Source organism: Papaver somniferum, chromosome 6, assembly GCF_003573695.1.
Source record: "Papaver somniferum cultivar HN1 chromosome 6, ASM357369v1, whole genome shotgun sequence".
Classification (NCBI taxonomy): Eukaryota; Viridiplantae; Streptophyta; class Magnoliopsida; order Ranunculales; family Papaveraceae; genus Papaver; species Papaver somniferum.
In genome coordinates this window covers 138,156,375-138,177,511 of record NC_039363.1, presented here as the reverse complement: position 1 = coordinate 138,177,511, position 21,137 = coordinate 138,156,375, and positions in this window count along the sequence as shown.

Sequence of the window (21,137 nt, the reverse complement as noted above, 5' to 3'; positions counted from 1 at the left end):
GGCGTATTGTTTTCTGATAGCCAGCATTCGCCAACATATAACATAGCAGATCTGATACCCGTCATATAAAACTTACCTTTGAACTTTAGCAGAATTTTTCTATCACATAGGGTGCCATATGCATGTCGCTATTTAACCCACCAAACTCGAATTCTATGGTTAACATCTCATCAATTTCATCATCATCTTTCAGCATCAACCCTAAATATTGAAAGGTGTCATTTGTAAGCAGTACTTGTCCTGCCAAAGTGACCTCTGAAAAGGCGAGGGTGCCCAAATATACCTAAAGCTAAAACTTTTCCTACCTGTAAGTCCTTTCTCCGAAAGTGATTGTCTATGGACCGAGTCGAGACAATACAACTAATCGGTTCACACTTCGTGTGATCGTCTATGGATACTAGATCGAGACAATACAACAACAAAGTATGTTTACTTGATACAAAGGTTCGGACTTAACCAAACACAATAGGATTTATCAGGTAAACAGGAATTAACGTTTGTATAATTACTTTAATTATAACAAAACAATTATAATGCGGAAATATAAAGTAAATGACACAGCAAGATTTTGTTAATGAGGAAACCACAAATGCAGAAAAACCCCGGGACGTTGTCCATAATTGAATACTCTCAGGATTAGACCGCTACACAAAATTAAACCTAACTTCGTATAGTTGAGACCAAGCAACTAAACCTATAGTTCACCTAGTTCCGTTTGTATTCCCACGCCTCCAACTTATGAATAAGTCACGTACTTAGAACAATTCATTTGGTTCGTATTCCAAACAGTAAAGGAACAACAAATATGTTTGATATCAACTCTATTCAACCAAGTGATATGAGTCGGACAAAGGCTCTTCTGTTTATCTTAACATAAACTCCTTCGACAGGTTCTTAGATCTATCTTATGTTCAATCACCAAAGGTAATCGTTAAGATTTTTCAATCAATACTTTTAATCACAAAGTATTTTATTGATGTCGATCTACATAACTAATCAATCAATCTACCATAAGGATAAGCCGATTATAGTTTGATCCTCTTATACCGAAACAAGTATTGCGCACACCAAAGATTATGAACCCCAAATCAGAAATCTTCAACATCTTCTTTGTCTTCAATTCTTCTTAGATCTTCAATAAACACCTGCACACAACAACTTGAATCTCTTGTGATCAATTACGCACAGAATGGAGTTTGTTAACAGTGGATTATCACAAGATCGTCTTTAGCACTAAAAACATTCTAAAGATCCATGTCAAAACTTCGATCTAGTTTGAGTGAATCTTATATCAGAAGAGAAGATTCTCAATCATAAACAAACTAGGTGCAATCAAAGTTCAACCACCGTTAGTCAATCAAATCAATCAAAAACACAAGATAAACCTAAATTATCTAGTTTCCTACCAACGGTACTCGTAGAGCTTCTCAATCCCAAAGAAGACTATAAACTGCGCGGCCGTAAGAGATTTCGCCTAATTAGGTTACTCTCCCTCTCCGAATAGGCGGCTACACCAGTAACGACACAACCGAGGAAGTTTGCTGTCATGAAGGATTAGTTTTCTAGAAATGCAAACTTCAAGTATTTATAGACAAGGAAGTTTGGACACCAAGGAATTTCCAAAATCGAAAATATTCTCAAAGATATTCAATATATTCCAAATTCGGTTTCCATAATTCTTGGAAATGATCTGTCCAAAATAATGACCGAAAATCTCTTTGGAAAATCTCAACTAGTAAATGCACATTACTAATTCTCATTTTCCTAAAATAAAATTAACAACCTTAATTAAAAGATTCTTAACTTATTTATATTTCGATCATGGGATTTTCCTTCCTGTAGCTATTAAGGAATAACTTTGAACAATAAAAGATAAACCTTATTGCAGTGTTCAAAGTATGCCGACATCCTTACTTTGTAAGTCCTCTTTCATACTTAAAACCTTGAAACTGATTTGCCACACTTCCAAAAAAGTTTAAAATTGGTTCATTTGACTTTCAAGAACTATGCGATTGATTAAGAAAATGTAAGGACCCTCAAGCTCATCAACGCTATTAGACTGGTCAAGAGACGTTTTAGCCGATAATAACTCGATTAGTTTAACATGAACGTTAATTAATATGAATTAATCTAATAATGATCTAACTACGACATTAGTACCGTTGAATAGGTCTCAGTACGTGAGGAGGTCTTGACAGTCAATTGTATAAGGATTACGCGGTAATTGTAGCCTCTCGGGAGAATCGATGACTGCATCTTTGATGCACTGCTAGTACTAGTACATCTGAGAATGATTAATTGGCTAGTTGTAAATAGTCCCAGGGCTATGGAACAAAGGATTATCACGAATCTACACCGAGGTATTGACGGCGATTCTCAAATATCGCAGAACAGAATGTGATACGATGGGATAGAATGCAATAGAAAGAAAGACAGGGAACGGTTACCTACTCCTAACGGTCAACGCGAGCCCTTTCATTTCATTCTGAATTCTTTCATTCAGAATGAATAAAATCTCCCCAAGTAGGATTCGAACATACGAACAATCAGTTAACAGCCGACCGCTCTACCACTGAGCTACTGAGGAACAACGGGAAATTCGAGCTCATAGAGTTCAATTCCCATTCTCAACCCATGACCAATATGTGCCCGAAGCTTTCTTCGTAACTCCCGGAACTTCTTCGTAGTGGCTTCGTTCCATGCCTCATTTCATAGGGAACCTCAAAGTGTCTCTATTTCATTATATTCCATCCATATCCCAATTCCATCCATATCTCAATTCCATTCATTTAATATCCCTTTGGTGTCATTGACATAAGAGATGTCGTTTCTAGTCTATCTGTTTCTATTTCTATATATGGAAAGTTAAGAAATCATCATATAATAATCGAGAAATTGCAATAGAAAAGAAAAAAGGGGGGTTTGTGATGATTTTGAAATCTTTTCTACTAGGTAATCTATTATCCTTATGCATGAAGATAATAAATTCGGTCGTTGTGGTCGGACTCCATTATGGATTTCTGACCACATTCTCCATAGGGCCCTCTTATCTCTTCCTTCTCCGAGCTCGGGTTATGGAAGAAGGAACCGAGAAGGAGGTATCAGCAACAACGGGTTTTATTACGGGACAACTCATGATGTTCATATCGATCTATTATGCGCCTCTCCATCTAGCATTGGGTAGACCTCATACAATAACTGTCCTAGTTCTACCATATCTTTTGTTTCATTTCTTCTGGAACAACCACAAAAACGTTTTTGATTATGGATCTACTACCAGAAACTCAATGCGTAATATCAGCATTCAATGTGTATTCCTGAATAATCTCATTTTTCAATTATTCAACCATTTCATTTTACCGAGTTCAACATTAGCCAGATTAGTCAACATTTATATGTTTCGATGCAACAACAAGATGTTATTTGTAACAAGTAGTTTTGTTGGTTGGTTAATTGGTCACATTTTATTCATGAAATGGGTTGGATTGGTATTATTCTGGATACGGAAAAATAATTCTATTAGATCGAATAAGTACCTTGTGTCAGAATTGAGAAATTCTATGGCTCGAATCTTTAGTATTCTCTTATTTATCACCTGTGTCTACTATTTAGGCAGAATGCCGTCGCCTATTGTTACTAAGAAACTAAAAGAAGAAACTGCCGAAACGGAAGAAATGGGGGAAAGTGAGGGAGAAACAGATGTAGAAATCGAAACAATTTCCGAAACGAAGGGGACTAAACAGGAAGAAGGATCCATCGAAGAAGACCCTTCCCCTTCCCTTTGTTCGGAAGAAAATTCGAAGTTAGAAATACTTAAACTTAAAGAAGATAAAGACCTCCTCTATCATAAATTGTTGTAAATTAATATTAATAAAAAAATTAATAAAAAAATGAATAGAAGAATAGATAAGAAGATATTCTTCCGCCCCCTACATTTTTGATCCCCTCTCCTACAAATAAACTTGTAATACCGACTCCATTTGTAATTCCATCAATTACTCGTCTATCAAAAAACTGAGTGAATCCAACCAGTCTTCTTATACCGGTATTAGCTACGCCACCCACGGAATTTAAGGAACCTAAAGGAGCATGGGTCATATATTCCGCAGAACGCCGTTCTTGCCAAGGTTGGATGTCTTTTTTCAGCCTGCTCAAGTCCAAGCCATTTGGACCCCTTAGAGGTTCCAACCAGGGAGCGCGGAGGTCCCAAAAACGCATAGTTTATCCTCCAAAAATGACCTCCCCTGTTGGGGAACACATTAGATATTTACCTAAACCGGTAGGTCCTTGAGCGGATCCCACGTTAGCCCCAAGACGTTGGTCTCGAACTAGAAAGGTGAATGCTTGCGCTTGAGAAGCTTCTGGCCCAGTGGGCCCGTAAAATTCACTAGGATAAGCAGTATTATTGAACCAGACAATTGACTACTCGAACGTGTCATTCGGATACTAGACGAAGAAGATATCATCAGAGTAGTGAGGAGGGCAAAATAGTCTTTTTGACATTATACAATCTGGGACTTCCCTTATCAATTTAACGGGTGTTCCATAAACTTCATTTGGTCTTATCTATCGAGAAGATAACTCCCGTTTCTCTTTCTTTTTATCTTCATTCCTCTTCTTCTTTCTTTCTTCTTCAGTATTCTTTCTTCTTCTCTTTCTTTCTTATGTTCTTCTTCTCTGCGAGTTTGAGAGGAATCGAGTGGAAGTTTTGTGATCGGTAGAAGGTGGAGAAGATCATGGGATAGTTTATGGTGGTGCCGTGGTTGTCTGTAGTTGATTCTTGTCCGGGAGAATAGGTGAATTAGAGAATGAAAAATAGGGTTTTTGAGAGATGAAATCGATTGAAGATTTATGGGATGGGGATTAAGAGGGTCGATGTTAATTGAAGCTGTAGAGTTGTTCTGATGATTGAATTGAAGAACTAGGGTTCTGCCATGATTGAATCAGTTGAAGTTTTGGAAGAGGGGCTTGATTTGGAAGATACAAATTGAGTTAGAGATGGGTTTGGTCGATTGAGGAACATGGTGAAGTTAATTAGATGTTGGAGCTGTTCTGGGGAAGAACTTAGGAATTAGGGTTTCTGATTTGAAGAGTGTGGATAAGGAGAAATTTAAAAGATGGGTTTGCTTGGGTTGAGGATTTGAATTGATGTTGTGAACTAGAATTAGGAAAAAGAGGATAAGGAGTTATTGTTGTGTTGAGGTGAGTTCATGATCTGGGTCAGGCAAAGAAGAAATTGAATCCAATTGTTGGGTAACTCAGATTTGAGGTAATTGTTCTTTTCGATAACTACATTAGTTCAATTCCAATGTTGAGATTGTAAGTTATGGATGTTAACGAGTATGCGATGAAACTGAAGTTTATTGATTGGGTTTGTGGATTGAGAAGGAAATACAGGTAATGGTTCTGTACTTCTGTATAATGAATGAGACTAAGTTGCAGTTGTAGGTTAGGTTTGTGTTGAATTGTAGTTGAGTTAATTAATGTTATAAACGTCCTGAAGTTGGTAATGATGTTGAGGGGGAAATGAATATGTGGTGGAAGTTATAGCTAGAGTATGGTGGAACTGAACTATAAAGGAGTTGATGTTGAATTGGGAATGAAGATTACAGTTTGTAATGATGGTGCTGAATTGAGATTGAGGCAGGTGGTATGTACTGTAGTTGAGTTGAATTCTAATGATGGTGTTGGTCTTAGTTGGAGTGGAAACTACAGAACTGAAGGAAGAGGTGTGTTGGTTGGATGTTAAAGATGAACTGTTGGTGGCTGGTGTTGACTGTGTTAAGCTAAGATTGATATATAGAGGTAAGCAATGTTAGTAATGTTGCAGGGAGTGGTAGCGTTTAAGATTGAGTTGTTATGCTAAGAATTGAGCCTGTTGTTGAGTTTTTGGTGGTAATGAAGTGATTGTAATTGAGATGTATTAGGTGAAGGTACAGGTCTTGTAGTGTGGATAGAGTAATGGAACTGTCTGAGATACAAGTATGGGAAAGGAATCTAATGATTGTGTTGAACTGAACTTGAGTGTGCTTATGAGATGTTTGAGCAGAAGCCGATTGTAGTGCTATTAGCATTGGCCTTAGTGAAAGCTTGCAACTACTGCAATTGCAGGTAGGCATAGTTTATAATTGTAATTGAAATTATGAGGTTTATTTAAGAATAATTGAATTGTACTTTAGCTTGTGAAGTTTTGTCAATAGGTGTGTTAGTCAGCTGCTAGCTTTGGGGGAGCTATAAAAACACTCAATCACAAATCATGGTTTAACGGTTCTACTAAAACAAGTTTCGGTTCTACCTCCATGTGAGTACTATACATAGTCACACTAGCTTTCCAAAATCCGGTTGACTAGGTACTAGGATCGGTTACCCACATATATATGGTATCTAACTTATATGTGTTTCACATGTCCATAGGATCAGTTCCCCTTTTTCTAAAAATGTGTTGCACATGTCCATAGGATCGATTCCCCTTTCTGCTACAAACTTGTTGCACATCATACAAGGATCGATTTTCCTTTGTGATGTGTTGCACCTCTTACTAGGATAGGTTCCCCTTTGACCATATTCAGTCATACACAAATCACAAACTCGATCATACCATCTCAGGTGATTACTTAAGATCGGTTTCACTAATAAAAGTCATACCAATACATAAGTCGGGCCTTTGCGAATAGTTTTACGAAGAACACAAACAAGTCATTAGCGGTTATACTAAATAACACATATTGGTTGTTTACAAGATATGCAATGAATAACAATACCAATAACGCCTGGCGATTTCCTTTTCGATTCATAAACAAGTTTATGAACTTACTTCCTTAAAACACACGTAATACATTGTTTCCTAGTATGAAATCCTCACCTCATACCCATACATAATCACAATAGCATTTAAACGATTATGTCGATGTTTTATCTACAAAGTTTAATGGTTAAGCAATAAACTTCATATTGTACTCCTTAATACTATGTTTATCTAGAGTGTTCATGCTTCGCAGTTTTGTGATGCATGACTTGAAAGATATGCCAGGGAATGAAACAGTTCAAGTAAAATATCACTAACCTCAAGTGGAAGGATGATGTTGTCGTTGTAGCTTCTTCACTTCTTCAAGTCTTATCAATACTTGTAATGTCTCATATCCTAATACTTTCAAGCTAACCTATACGAAGTTGACTCTAGTACATAATCAATCAACTCTTAAAATGAGTTTTGATTCACTAAAATATGACAACCAAACTAGACATACCGAAGCTTGGTGGATTCAACCGAGCTATGCTCTAACAACCTCCACATCCTTCGACTAGCAACGCTAAACCCACATCTCATATACTCGGTTTTAGTTATACTGTTAGATTCTAGAGTCCGCCTCCAAAAATCTAGTTTCATATCAATTCTTATTCTACCCTCATCAATTAGAACCACATCATCGACAAAGAGTATGCACCAAGGAATCTTTTCTCGAATCCGTTCTTGTAACTTTATCAATCGCCAAGGTGAAAATGTAAGATCTTAGCACTGAACCTTGATATAATCCTATCTTAATAGGGAAGTCACTAGTTTCACCGTCGCATCAACGAACACTAGTCACATCGCCGTCAAACATATCCTCGGTGAGGCTGATATACTTACTAGGGACTTTATTCTTTTGAAGAACCCACCATATGAATTTGGACTTAATTTGGCATACGCTTTCTCAAAGTCAACAAATAGTTAAATACCATGTGTAGATCTTTCTCCTGATCCCGATATCTTTATGTAAGTTTTCTTGGTATAAATATCGTCCCCGTAATTGACCTCCTAATCATAAAACTAATTTGGTTATATGCGAAGCTTGTCCCATTTCTCAAGTGATGCTCAATTTACTCTCTCCTAAAGCTTCCTTGCATGACTCATAAGCCTGATTCCCCTATAACTTGTGCAATTTTAAATTATGCATTGTTCTTGAATACTGGTACTAAAGCGCTTCTCCTCCACTGATCCGTCATCTTGTTTGATTGGAAAATCTTGTTGAGTAATTTGGTTAGCCAAGTTATCCCCAAATATTCAAAGAATTTCCACACCTCAATAGGCATGTTATCAGGCCCCAATGCCTTCCCTATTTTTATCATTTTTAATCCCTCTTTTACCTTCGATTTTTGGGTCCTCCCAATAAATCCTACGTTTGTGTCATCAAAAGTTTAGATCGATCTTGGTGTTCTCCTCTTATCAATTGAATATCTTGTTGAAGTATTCTTTTCCATATGTTCTTTATCTCGGCGTCCTATACCATAAGTCGATTGTTCTCATCTTTGATGCATTTGACTTGGTTGAAGTCTCTCGTCTTTCCCTCGCATAGTTTGTTTATCCTATAAACGTTATCCCCCCCTGTATTTAGCTTCTGGTAAAAAAAATTCATATGCACGACTCATTGCTTCACTTACCGCTTGCTTTGCAATCTTTTTTGCAACTTTGTACTTTTGTATGTTCTCCTCACTCCTGTGATGATGCAATACCTCCTTCTTATCCTTGATCGCCTTTGTACATTCTCATTCCACCACCGAGTATCTATCGGTTCACTATAAAAAGAAAGGGTGCCAAGTATACCACAAACTTTTCCGTTCAGCAACTTGTATGGACAAAAACTAATACAATTGCAAATAGATCTAACTAAAGATCCTTGAACAATGCATATAAAGTTTATATCTCTTTCTCTTTGCAATTAGAAAGTCAAGATTATAAAGTCTGTCAACCTAATTGTATAGAAGAGTACTTGGACTATATCAAATATCAATATCCAAGATCAATCTAGTCGTATCCAAATATAGATCTACCAAGTATGAAACTTGTTATTTAACCTTTAAGATACAAATTTTACAAGAGAGAGTTTCTTAATTGACCATGGACTTATCTACTAAGATTGATTACGTACTACCTGTATTATTTCTATTATAAATATAAAATAATATAACGTGAAAAAAGAAAAACACAAGACACCAGAAGTTTTGTTAACGAGGAAAATTGCACATGCATAAAACTCCTAGGACCTCGTTCAAATTTGAACACCAAATTGTATTAAGTTGCTACAGACACTAGCCTATGTACTATCATATTCAGACTTGAATGTAGTTGAGACTGAATTCACCCTCCAAGCAATTCAGTTGCAGTCGTGCTCCTTACGTCTCTTGAGACTCGCAAGGCTTTACGCAATTGATTCCCTTAACTAACGTCCTTTACATCCTAAGAGTTGTTTCAGCCTCAGTGAATACTTTTGGTACCAATATACCTCTGACAGATAACTCTATTTGATTTGCCATTGGATCGAATATATCAAGGCTTGGAAATCTGTTTGCAATAGATAAAGCTAACAAACCTCACAAATCCAAAACACTTACACCCAGTTAGCTGAGAAGCATGGATTATTAACCACATCTCAACAAAAATCCTAAACTGATCAATAAATTATAGTTTTAGATATCTTGAGGAATCATAATTTCTGAGACGAAAAGAACTTTATGATTTATATTTATCTCGTTCATGAAGAAGATTGAAGAAAACCTCAACAAACTGGAAAAAAAAAAGATTTGGATACATGAACTATGAAGGTAATGATAGTCGAACCTGGATTTACGAATCCCTAAGTGAAGTTTTTAAGTCATAAACATAATAATATTTCTCAGGGGAAACCCATGTCTAATAAGATGACTCTAGCAAACAACTAGGACGTATAAGTGTCTGAGATTTAATTTCCTGCTTGTTTGAGTCTCTCTATTTATATACTTTCAAGACTAGAGGTTGCTTTGAATTCAAGCTAAGATAACGTGATAATCAAGCAAAAACTTTCTATGTTCAGATGAAACTCTTGTTAGGAGTTCATGTAAGCATGTGACAAGTTTGTATTGAAATTATATAGAAGAATATAAATTATGGTCCAGGGTACCATGTATGATGATAGTTCATGGAAAGTATGCCTAGTGGACATATAAGCATAATCGTGTTCATTTAACACTTAAAACTTGAATCATGATACACATACACCAAAGTAATTTAGTGATCTAAGATATTTAATATGTGTTCATGGGAGTTGTAGCAATGCCAAACATATTTGTGAAAATAGTTTATGAACTTTTGCTTAATTCGTACTAGGTAGGTATGTGTATGGGTACACGTACTTATGAACCAACTCGTGAATTTAGGGAGCTAACTTAAACAAAAACAAGAATTCGGGAATCTAAGGTACGTGTAACAAGTATGTGTACCCTTAAGCTAATCATGAAATCGGGCCCCAGGGGTACGCATATTGGGTATGCGTACCTTCCCCCTTTACGAATTTCAGAACCTTAGGGTACGTGTACCTCTCTTGTCCCGAAACTCATTTGACTTGGGTACGCATACTGGGTATACGTACCTACCTTGTGCCTATATTTCATCTTTTTTCATACTTTGAAACATTCTCAATTGCCATAGAAATAAAATGTCGGTATTTGGGTAAGTTTGAGACAAAGATAGTTATTCAACAATAAATTGTTTCAAACTAATTATATTGCTAAGGATCTATGAAAATCCATTGCTTGAATCATATTTCGAGATGTTTAACAGGAAAACTAGACTCGAAGCTTCTTCGTTGCAGGATTAAATATACTAGAAATCATACAATATAGTCTCATATAGATAGAATGGTAATGTTTAGTAAATAAAATGGTTCAATCTTCACATACCTATTTGTCGATGAAGTTCTACAAATGTCTTCGTTTGATCTTCAGTCCTCAATATCCAAGGGTTATTCAGTGATGTCTGACACTCAACTACCATACTCTAATCCTAATCCGGGACTTGGATTTAGTAGACTAGAAATCAAGATATAGTTTTGTGCATCTAACTTTGATAACAAACTTGAGATGACAAAACTTGCGAGTTCGCCCGAGCAGTGCTCCAACAATGTTTGTTTCATATCGTTACTCCAGACACCTCTGCATCCACCTTTTGAATGCAAGTTTCCATCTCCTTACACATACTAGCCACTTCTCCTTTTACGTTCCATACCCCTTACGCCAAAACATTATGTTTACACACCTTTAAGGCATATTCCTTAAGCTTTCACCACTTTGTCTCTTTTTCTTTTCCAAAGGAAATTTTCATTGAAAGAGAAAGGAAAATATAATACAAAAACTCTAAAAGAGTCACCAACGAGCACAAACCACCTCGAACACTAATTAGACCTTCATGTATCATGACATGGTTAATGATATTAAATAGTTCATTCCACCATACTATACTTCTAATCTTTTCCTAGCATTTTTTACAAGCTTAACTATCTGTTGCATGGTTGCAAGATAATTTTTTTAGGAAAAGAGACAATACACTGACTTAAACTACTAAAAATATTCTAACACTCCAACACTAAACTTTGACCTTCCCAAATAAAACTCATATCGTTACCTTATAGCTTTTCACCACATCTCGGTTATCACTTTGTAGAACAACTCTTTGAAAGTGCAACTTTTTAATCCATCTCGGAGTCCCTAAGGAGAACCATATATATATCTTAAGCTTGCATCATATCTCTGGCTCTTGCTGAGAAAGCCATTCCCCCGGTGAACCTCCTCGCACAGTTATGAATTATCAAAGCAAATCGAACGTTAGAGTATTCATACACAATGAAAGAATCAATGTTACTATTTAACTAGTCTACTTAGGTATTTACTATTTTTCTATTTCTGTAAACTTTTGCATGTCACTGTATTGATTAAATGGAGAGATTTATGTAGTTTTTAATTTTATAAATGATGTTGTTGGAGGTGATGCATCCTAATTTCGAACACCTCCCCGCACCTAGTATTCTGAATATGACAAATAGTACATTCAACAATATTAGATAAGTAACGGTTAGTAGATTCAACTGAGTTGTTATTGGATAACTACGAATAAATCAATCCTTTAAAAAAACTAATGCCCTTTTTGGAAAGATGGAGATATGTAGATATACCAAACCAAATGACATCAGTATACTGACAGTGGAGAAGAAGATGAGAGTTGGTTTCTTCGTTCTAGTAACACATGGGGCAACACTGCAGATTTCTCTTATGTATTGACTCATATTTTTATTGACAAAAAGGATATCATGCTGCACTTCCATAAAAATTGTTGGATCTTATGAGAAACTTCTATATGCCAAAGTTTGAGCGCTTCCCTTCTTTCATTTGGTTAGAGAATTGTTGTATCTTTTTATTCATGTCAAGCTCTTTGTACACTGATTTAGTTATAAAAAATTCACATTTAGTAAGTACTCACCTCAGTCTGTCTTGATCTACACTGGGAATTCTTATGGATAATATTTTCTTTACTTGATCTTATTAAAGTTAGTGAACTAATGGCTAAAAGTTAGGAAATTAATATGAGCGGGTTAAGGTTTCTGTTATTCATGTATAAGGCAGATTTGTATTATTCATGATAATATGCAAAGTTTTGTCAATGTAATTCTAATTTCTATTACGTGTTCAAATTCAATCTCACTCTTTTTTGTACCATGTTGGGAATCCCACGTAGTATCAGAGCCGATGCAAAGAGTTTAAGTTAAGGGGAGAGTTACTAAAGGCAATTGTTTTAAAAAAAATATGTTTTTAATTTATTTTGTGAGAAAAAAATTATATTAGGAAGAAAACTTTTATGATGAAAATAAAAATAAAAAATTGGGTTATTTAATATTCATGAGTGAAGAAAAATTTGAAAAGAGAATTATTATGATACAGATATTTTTCAGTGAAATCAAAAAATGATTTTGGTGGGAAAATTTGTTATGAAGAATATTAACGACGATTTTTTGTTCAAAATAGGTAGAGTGTTTTACATGTTTTGTTTGTTACAGGTTAGGGTCTTGATATTTTGGCTTACAAGTGTTAATTATTTTGCCTTAAAAAATTTGTTAATGGTGATATGTTATGACGACGAAGATCCAAATATTTAGTTTTTCCCAAACCTAATGGAAGACAAAAGATTTAATTTTTGTAGGAGAAAACCATTTACCTGATAAGATTTTCCAACTTCCAAACAAATCATCCCTTCTGAATATCCAATAATCCTTCTAACAATACTAGTATAAGAATTTCCAACCACTGCTAACTTCTTGAAAATCTTTATTTGTTCATAAAAAAAAGGTTTTTCTTTCAAGCAAAACAAATTGGTGTTACGAGCTAACTACTAAGTAGCTGGGTCAAGGTTTGATCTAATACTTTTCTTTCTTACCGTTGATGTCACCATGAATTGGAAAATGAGATAAAGCCTTTTCTCTGATTTCACGAAGTAATTGTTCATGTATTCAGGGTCTTGGGTGATTATCTTGACCATTCTCTACATATAAAACTTGATATTTTCAATATTCTCACAAAAGGTTCAAAGAAGAAAATGAAATCTAAATCAAATCAAGGGTTTATGCTGTTTCGCTTCTGGTGGTACGCGTTTGCACACAAGACGCGTTTGCAAATCAAGAGTAAAATGGCTCCGAAAATATAAATGGTTATTGTAAAAGTTATTTATTTATTTTAAAACACCAAAATACGTGAAAATTCCAACAGGTGTGTTGTGTGGGGACACATATTGCATCCATTGGATGTCTATATAAACTTTACTCGTATTTTCTAGTAGCATTCAACAAAAACGAAATCCTAAATGCTTCTACATTTAAAAAATAATAATATTTCACCAGTAATAGTAATGAAAATGTTGCGGATTTAATTCCCGAGATACTACACCTCCTCCCAAGTACAGAAAGTATTTTGGCAAGCAAATGTGTGTGCATAGAGTGGAATCTTGTCCTTGCAGACAAAAGAATTGGACTCCTTTTCGGTTTCACTCAAAAAGTGAGAGAAGAAAAAGTTACGCAAATTTAGGAGGAAGATTACTACACGATGATGGGAGATTTCTATCAGATGTTATTTGGAAACAATGGTACCTCGAATATTGTCCAATCCTATGATGAAAACATGTCGCACCCAATCGTTGGATCTTGTAATGGTCTGGTATGTTTTTATGTTTCATACCACGGCATGCAAGATCCTATTTATATTATGATATGAGATATTTTTAGTTGATTCATCTGTTTTATGAACTCAACAGAAGAAGATTTTGTTTATGAAGAATTGTTTATTAATGTAGATTTTAGAACTTTGTTTATTGATGAAGGTGAAGCTCTGGTTTTTCATATGACAGCTCGTCTTATTGATATGGTTAAATACATTGTTTACTCATAAGCTTTGGTATTTGAAGACTTCGCAGACAATTTTTTATCAAAGTGTGATGGTAAATTGAAAAAAGTTATATTTTAGACCACCATAAAATCTTTGTTTGTACTTTTTTTTCCCTGTAACTTCCACCTTGGATGGTACTTTTTTTTTGTACCCCTATTTTTTGATGTAATATTTTCTTCTTTGCCAATAAAAAAAACCAATAAACTTTCACCTCCAACTCCATAATGCTTCTTGATTTATTCAGTCTTCGCCAAATCTTTAATTTTTCGTTTTTCGATTTTTTTATGGTTATTCATGTGTTCATTCAACACCTTGTTGTCGAAGATACGTACTTTAATAACAACTTATGAGAATATTCAAGTTACAACATTTAAAATGAATAATCAATCTACCCAATGGTTGCTATTGCTAGAGCATAATACTTTTACATATTTCAGAGTCCATTATACCAAAACTTCAAAGCAATGCTATGATGACATGTTCTCCCCCTTGGTCTTTACTTGTCTCTTTTTGAAATATCTGAAGTTTACATTCACTCCCCCTTAGACAATGCTTAGAAAAAACCATATGTCTTAGTAGATTTCTACAGAATAATTCTCCCCTTTTGGTCATAAACTAACAAAGGTTTCGAATAAGGATCGTAATGAATTACTCCTTGATCAAGACTAAAGATTCATACCAACTTTTTTCGATGATACCACAACATGACGCAACTTAGTACATCACCTAGGAAAGGTTTTTTAAAAGTATTGTCCTGGCTTAAGTATTCCACAGCCGCACTCCCCACAAGGAGACATAGGTTTAGTTTGGTTCCGCAATGGATTTATATCCTAAAAAAATAAAATCTATTGTGTTTTCCAAATAAATTAAAATCACCTAACTGTAAATATATGGGAAAGAAACGGGTATCACAAGACGACATCTTATTGGGAGAATATGAGGGCAGGCGGAAAATTGGAACAGGTGATGTGGTGAGAAAGGGAAGTGTTACGCAAACACCGCATATGTCGTTGGCCCACCATTTCAGGTGTCGACCACTGTATATATATCAAATGTACCAATACCTATGTGCTTAAGTTAGTTAGTTAGTAGCTGGAATTATACTAAAATAAGAACAAACATAGATTCTTTTGTAATAAAAACTTGAGTTGACTGATTTTTCTAATTGATTGCATGAGCAACTAATTCTTCCTGAAACTTGTGTAAACAAGTCAAAGTGTCAGTGCAACGACCCTCTGATATAAAATGGTGGTCCCGTAGCAATGTCAGCAGCAACAAAATACCCATATCAAAATGTTATTTTACATCATGGACTATGAAAATTGAAAGCGTATTATAGATTACTTGTGAGGAAATATATATATATATATATATATATATATATATATTATCCAATCCACGCAATTTAGTTTGTATCCCATACCACTTATTTCGGAATTTTGAATATTTAAATTTCATACGACGGTTGTAGATATTTTGTTTATCTTATACTAAGTGATACGGCTCATAAACACAACGTCAAGTTTTAATTGGTTATTTATATAAACGTTGTACATTTCATTCTCTCGCTTATATTTTTACATTAAAGACACAAGAATTGCGCTCCTCCTACACACACCACATGATATTATGAGAAATTGATTCCAAAGATTTTAAACTGACTAGTACTGGAGAGATGCTTCCCCGAAAAGATAGTAGACTCAACATTGAAAGATATAGTATATAAGCATTTAAGTTATGTGGTAAAATATGACCACAATTACTTTGTAGCAGAACAATGAAGTAAATGTGAAGTACTTTCGCTCTATCCTCAAAACAAAGAAGTGCTAGGAACATCGATACCACAGTTCAGTAAGTTATCCCTTGTAGATATCCTATTATGGAAAATATATTGTAGGAAGTAAATGATCTTGGGAGGAACTTTAAGATTTCATATAAAGGTGAAATTTTCATGAGAAACATTAGCATAGGATGTAATGGTAATCTTATTATAGCAAGTACGAATAGTAAACTGACTTTTATTGGATGGTGTTCAAATAATGATGTCGATCTCTTCCCCGTTCATTTGAACATTTTGTAAACATTCTTTAGCAATATTTAATTCTCTTTAATCTACAGGTGACAAAGGACGTGGTAAATCCAGTTTTTGAAGTAAAATATACATGTCGTCATTAATCACATCATTCACTAGTGATTCCTTGTACCTGCAAGCAGCATATAATGCCCGAGAAAAGAGAGGATATTGGTTCGTTTAGAAACCAACCATCTTCCCATAAGGACCGGTTGGGACCTTAGAGTAGCAACCAATAGAATCCAGACCGTATTTCTTTTTTATTATGGATTTTCATAACATATTGTGTTCTTTATAATATCTCCACATCCACTTAGTAACAAGATCATCATTCATACATTTTAAATTCTTAATACCAAGACCCGTGCTTATTGTTTCTGCATATTATCTTCCATCTAATCGAATACAATTTCTTCATATTTTGAATTCCACAAAAATATTCTCATAATCTTCTCGAGATTTAGCAACAAAACAAGGCATATGAAAGAGAGAAATATAGTACACCGATAAGTTAGTGAGCACGCTATTGATTAGAGTAATTTCTGCTATGGATAACAAAGTTTCTTCCAACCTGCAGGATTCTTCCATATATAATTGGTAGTTTTGTTAATAAAATTACAAAGTAGGAGATTGTTGGAGCACCGCTTAATCAAACTCACAAGTTTTGGTATGTCAAGCTTGTTTTCAAATTTAGATGATCAAAACTACATCTTGATTTATAGTCTACTACAGTCGATCTCAAACTATGGATAAAGCATGGTAGTTGAGTATAAAAAATTATCAATCTACCTAAAAAATTGAAGACGGAAAAGCAATGACGTCAATGAAAACTTAATCAACATAGGTATGTGAAAACTGACTATGATATTTACGAAGAAGATTGAAGAATATTTTGTAAGTACTCACCTCAGTCTGTCTTGATCTACACTGGGAATTCTTATGGATAAGATTTTCTTTACTTGATCTTGTTTAAATATGTGATTTAACTTATTCGCATTCCAACTTTTACTATGTTCATAGATGAGCTTAGAGACTTTGGTATTCTTGTTACATTGTTGTTGATATTGGTTGTAGTTTATTTTATGATCATCTTTGGGGATCCAAGTATGTTGTAGAGCTATTACAGAAGTATCATCTCCAATTTCCTATATGTAATATTGTTTAATAATTTGCATACCATTTTTATGTTATGCCAGACCAAAAATATCATTAAGAAAATATCATATGTAAGAGGATCCTTTATTGGAAAATACTTACTTTTGAGCGAGCTGACCCACATGGATTTTGGTTCATTTGACATTTTTCGTACTAATTTGGAGAGAATATCAATGTTAAATAACTTTGAATCCTTTAAACTTAAACCTCCGTATATCTTTGGTTGTGAAAGCGAATGATCAGTTGAACCTACATATCCTGGTATGTCAAGTATGTTGTCAAGTTTATATCCAAAATTATTTCTTGATTTATCCTGCTAAAATAAGTTTTGGTTTGAAAGAAATTAGGTAGTAGAGTCTTAGGATTTTTTGAATTACTTAAGACAGATTTGAAGATCACACGACAATATCAATTTAAATAAAGTAATCGACGTAAGTAACGAAGACTTTCTTTTCTTTTGAATTTTGTTTTCATATATCTATCTATCTATCATATCATAGTTAAAGTCTGGAACTTCACAAAATGATCGTAATCGAAGAGAATCTTGTCACACATTTGTTTGGGGGTGTTTTGACTTTCAAGCTCATGCTTTTCGAGAACTCCAAACTAATCTCAAGAGAAAAGCACAAGTATTAATGAAAATCTCAAAGGATTGCAAATTCACTCTAGAGTGATTTCGTTTTGGCAGTTTAATACTAATGATTTTAAATTACCTGAGTTCACAAATCTAAGAACCGAGTTTGTGAACCTAGCTTGTACAACTTAATAAAAAAAAAGTAAATTCTTTGAGTTCACGAACTTACAAGGATGAGTTTGTGAACCTACTGTAAAGAATTTGTACGAGAAATTTTGTCTTTTGAGTTCGTCAGCCTATTATGTTGACTTCGCCAACTTATAAAAGAAAAAAATTATCCCGAGTTTTAATGTCATGTGATTTCACGGACCTAAGAAGGTGATTTGCAACTTAGTACAAGAGAATCCTCCTGAGATTTTTGAGCATTTTACTTCGCGAACCTAAATGGGAGAATTCACGAACCCAAAGGAAATATTTTCGTATTTTAGTCTTCGGACCTATCATGGTGAGTTTGTTAACCCAATACAAGGTTATATGTGCATGTAACTTATTTTGCATTTGATTTCACGAACCTATATCTTGAGTTCGTGAATATACAAAACCAACGAGTTCTAATTTCTCCCTGGTTTGTTCTAAAACTCAACCATGAGTTCTCGGACCCAAAGATGACTTGGCTCACAAGGTTGTTGAGTCACTTACTTGTTATAGTAAGGACCTACTTGACTCAACGGTTAGAGTATTGCTTTCATACGGCAAGAGTCATTGGTTCAAATCCAATTAGACATCCCATAACTCTATATCTCTAGGATCATTCATTCTTCTTTAGTTATCAAGACAAACTTTCTACACGCTTATAAATTTCTATTTAATGACAAATTCATTGATTGGAAAGTCTAGTTCTTTTCTTGAAAGTTTGAAGTTATATTTGGTAGTAATTCTTTTCATAAATTCACTTGAGCTAACAACTGTCTACAAATTCAAACCATGGAAAGACCTCAATGCAAGTCAAGTTTTTACTAAAGAAACAATTCTCTCTATCTTAGAAAACAACTTTGATTTAGCAACTGAGAATTAACATGGGCTGTAAGAAATTCATTGCTCACATCTTAAGTAACCAACCCATCCTTGATTTGCCAAAGTACATTGGACATCAACAACACTAAAAACTTAATCCCTACACTCATGTGTGTCTTGTTGCAAAGTTTGTCCTTCAAAGACCTAAGAATCTTCGAGATCTAAATTTCAAGGATGTAACCTTTAAAAACAGAGAAAATCACATTATTAAATTAGTATTGTGCTGTGCTTCTATATACACACTAGCAAACTGACTTATTATGATATCTGGATAGAGCCGTTGCCATAAACTATGCAGGTAAGAACATTTTTCATCGATCGGTATAGCCTCCCAAATCTTACGACCAACATTGCTAATAAGGAGTATTATTTTCATAAAGTTAATAGTTTTACTTTAAAAGATAGATATGGCATTATTGAGGCAACTTAATTATTATTAATTTTTTGAATCAAAATATTGTATGTCAGCTTTTTTCTGGAATCAGAATGTTGTATGTCAGCATTTTTTTTTATAACCATTAAAGAGATTTATGATAAAAAAGAAAGGCCGCAGAGAGTTTGGACAACCCTCAGAGGAAACAAAATAAATAAAAAGGGAGAAAAAGCATAAATAATAACAGAATATCTAGATTAATTATGAAAACTTAAAAACATTCTTTAACAACCTGAATTCTGATTGTTGGACCAATATTGTAAACAATTCCAATTCTTCTTACTGCAAAAATCCGGAAGTTTCGTCAATATATGAACAACATTTCAAACCTATTTTTTGAAAAGGAAAAAAGAAGAATAAAGGTCTACATGAAATCTAGAAGCACGTAGTGAGTCTGAAGAACAACTTCTAAAGGTAGCTTCTCGATTTCTGGAAATCAAAAGGCAAGAAATTAATTTGAGTATAAAATTTTAGAATGAGTTCTAATGGAAAAAAATCAAACTTTTTATGAAGCAAACATATTTTAATTCTCGCTTCATATTTCCACTTCTGGAAAACACATAGTCACTTGTTTTGAATATCTTTTAGTATCCAAACACACTATAAGTCATCCAACACACTATAAGTCATCCAATAGGATAACGATATACATTTTATGTCACCAACATATTTACAACATGTTTGGTTAAAGGAATTAAATTCTTGATGATACAGTTCCGGGGGATGTGACCAATTCCTTGAACCAAACAACCCAAATCAACTCCACGTTATTGAGAATTTCAATTCCTATGAATCCCATTCCCTCCAAAATGATTAATTTCCACTACATTGGTCCAGTAGTGCAATGAAGTTGGATTCCAGGATAAAAACAAAAGTAATTGGATTACCACAACCAAACGCTAATTTTTTGTATTTTCAATTCAATTCCACAAATTGAATTACCCCAATTCTTCCAACAAGGTGTTAGCTAGTTTGGTATTGTTGTGAGTTTTAGAAAAGTGCTTTTCTTGATGTGTTGTGCGTTGTTGTGCCGTGAAAATAAATTGACATGACGTTTGGTAAACTATAATTTTAAAAACACTGTGAAATTAACTAAGTATAAATTATGTTTGGTAAACTAGTATTAACTAAAATTAGTTTTGAATACACTTCAATTATAATAAATTATATTTTTAATTCTAATGTATTATTTTACAATTATTTTTATTATTTATTAAAGAATTTTACGATTATGGTTTGCTTCAAACAATACTAAATTATACTATTATTATTTATTATTTTAGAATGAAAAATGAAAAAAATAGAGAAATAAAATAAAAGCTAGAAATATAATGATAAGTGTATAATATTTTAGGATAAAACTTGTCTTTATAATAAAATAACAAAGTTAAAATTGAGAATCAATTAAATCACATTATATGGATCCACAACTTTTGTTTTTCCAGCCTTTAAAAGCTAGTGCTGAGTAGTTTTTAAAGCACGCATAAAATGAAAATGCTTGTCTCCAAAATTAACTTTAATTTTTTTTACCAAACACAATTTTTAATAGAAAGTTTGTCAAAAAATAGTTACAAAATACTTTTGGTTGAAAAAAAACAATACCAATAAAG